The sequence below is a fragment of the Penaeus chinensis genome, chromosome 18 (assembly GCF_019202785.1).
Source record: "Penaeus chinensis breed Huanghai No. 1 chromosome 18, ASM1920278v2, whole genome shotgun sequence".
NCBI lineage: Eukaryota > Metazoa > Arthropoda > Malacostraca > Decapoda > Penaeidae > Penaeus > Penaeus chinensis.
In genome coordinates, this window is record NC_061836.1 from 14,290,100 (window position 1) to 14,292,599 (window position 2,500).

A 2,500-nucleotide genomic window follows, 5' to 3' on the forward strand; every position below is an offset into this window, starting at 1 on the left:
GTTTGTGTGCGAATTTTCAGTTGCAATAATAGTAAATGTCCTTCACGCAGACGATGGTTCGTGTGTAGAAACAAAGCATGTGTGTTTAGCATTTGTATGGAATTAAAGCATAATAGAGACACATGCACAAAACAATCTATGTTAAAAGTATGGTATATGCACTATGAGTGATATAACAAGCGGGACGAGGTGAACCCTTAGAGCTCAGGTTCAATAGGTCTTTGTGTGTTGTTTCAGGGTCACACGATACAGTATTTAAGTGTTTGTCGAGATATTTGGCATTTAATAATACCCAAACTGGTTTCTATGATTCGCTCATTGTCTTATGTGGGAGATATGGTTGCCTATATTCCATCCTTGAGGATCTAGAAGCATATGTGGAAACCTCATGTTGATGTGAAGTTCATTGTGAAATCACTTCCTTTCCACAGTGAATGTCTCTCTTTAAAACTTGAGGATTTCTCATATCTAGGGTTCCTTATGTATTCATCAGCAATATTCATCTATGAGAGTTTAAATAGATGATGGCCTCTATTGTAAGATCTGGGCCGTAAAAATAAGGATTTGTTGGCCATGCTGCTCATAGCTCGAAAACCTTCCAAAGTGAAAGAAGCACAACATTGGGGAAGATGAAGGTGCGGAACCAAGAGGGTGGATGGAATTATTATTTTTCATTTTACTTAATATTGGGGGTGTAAGTGTAGATCAGCAGTGTATTTCAATGTTGTATTTCACGTTTTCCGTGAACATTGCAAGAAGGATATCCATGAGTGTGATGTGTATTATGCTTTTTCTATTTTAGAAAGATTTTTTTTTTTTATTTATTTATTGATTTACTTCTCTCTCTCTCTCTCTCTCTCTCTCTCTCTCTCTCTCTCTCTCTCTCTCTCTCTCTCTCTCTCTCTCTCTCTCTCTCTCTCTCTCTCTCTCCCCCCCCCCCCCTCTCTCTGTCTCCCCCCCCCTCTCTCTCTCTCCCCCCCTCTCTCTCCCCCCCCTCTCTCTCTCCCCCCCTCTCTCTTTCCCTCCCTCCCTCTCTCTCTCTCTCCCTCCCTCTCTCTCCCTCTCTCTCCCTCCCTCTCTCTCCCTCTCTCTCCCTCTCTCTCCCTCTCTCTCCCTCTCTCTCCCTCTCTCTCCCTCTCTCTCCCTCTCTCTCCCTCTCTCTCCCTCTCTCCCTCTCTCCCTCTCTCTCCTTCTCTCTCCCTCTCTCTCCCTCTCTCTCCCTCTCTCCCCTCTCTCCCCCTCTCTCCCCCTCTCTCCCCCTCTCTCCCCCTCTCTCCCCCTCTCTCCCCCTCTCTCCCCCTCTCTCCCCCTCTCTCCCTCTCTCTCCCTCTCTCTCTCCCTCTCTCTCTCCCTCTCTCTCTCTCTCTCCCTCTCTCTCTCCCTCCCTCCCTCCCTCCCTCCCTCCCTCCCTCCCTCCCTCCCTCTTGCTCTGAATCTCTCTCTCTCTCTCTCGCTCTGACTCTCTCTCTCTCTCTTGCTCTGACTCTCTCTCTCTCTCTTGCTCTGACTCTCTCTCTCTCTCTTGCTCTGACTCTCTCTCTCTCTCTTGCTCTGACTCTCTCTCTCTCTCTCTTGCTCCGACTCTCTCTCTCTCTCTCTTGCTCCGACTCTCTCTCTCTCTCTTGCTCTGACTCTCTCTCTCTCTTGCTCTGACTCTCTCTCTCTCTCTCTTGCTCTGACTCTCTCTCTCTCTCTCTTGCTCCGACTCTCTCTCTCTCTCTCTTGCTCCGACTCTCTCTCTCTCTCTCTTGCTCCGACTCTCTCTCTCTCTCTCTTGCTCCGACTCTCTCTCTCTCTCTCTTGCTCCGACTCTCTCTCTCTCTCTCTTGCTCCGACTCTCTCTCTCTCTCTCTTGCTCCGACTCTCTCTCTCTCTCTCTTGCTCTCTCTCTCTCTCTCTCTTGCTCCGACTCTCTCTCTCTCTCTCTTGCTCCGACTCTCTCTCTCTCTCTCTTGCTCCGACTCTCTCTCTCTCTCTCTCTCTCTTGCTCCGACTCTCTCTCTCTCTCTCTCTCTCTTGCTCCGACTCTCTCTCTCTCTCTCTTGCTCCGACTCTCTCTCTCTCTCTCTTGCTCCGACTCTCTCTCTCTCTCTCTTGCTCCGACTCTCTCTCTCTCTCTCTTGCTCCGACTCTCTCTCTCTCTCTCTTGCTCCGACTCTCTCTCTCTCTCTTGCTCCGACTCTCTCTCTCTCTCTCTTGCTCCGACTCTCTCTCTCTCTCTTGCTCCGACTCTCTCTCTCTCTCTTGCTCCGACTCTCTCTCTCTCTCTTGCTCCGACTCTCTCTCTCTCTCTTGCTCCGACTCTCTCTCTCTCTCTTGCTCCGACTCTCTCTCTCTCTCTTGCTCCGACTCTCTCTCTCTCTCTTGCTCCGACTCTCTCTCTCTCTCTTGCTCCGACTCTCTCTCTCTCTCTTGCTCCGACTCTCTCTCTCTCTCTTGCTCCGACTCTCTCTCTCTCTCTTGCTCCGACTCTCTCTCTCTCTCTTGCTCCGACTCTCTC

At 49.6% G+C, this 2,500-nt stretch overlaps 1 protein-coding gene across 1 annotated transcript in view; it reads left to right on the forward strand.

The window, feature by feature from the left end:
• LOC125034442 (ubiquitin-conjugating enzyme E2 G1) overlaps window positions 1–2,500 on the forward strand; it is a 19,561-nt gene that overhangs the window by 203 nt on the left and 16,858 nt on the right. The window lies entirely within an intron of this gene.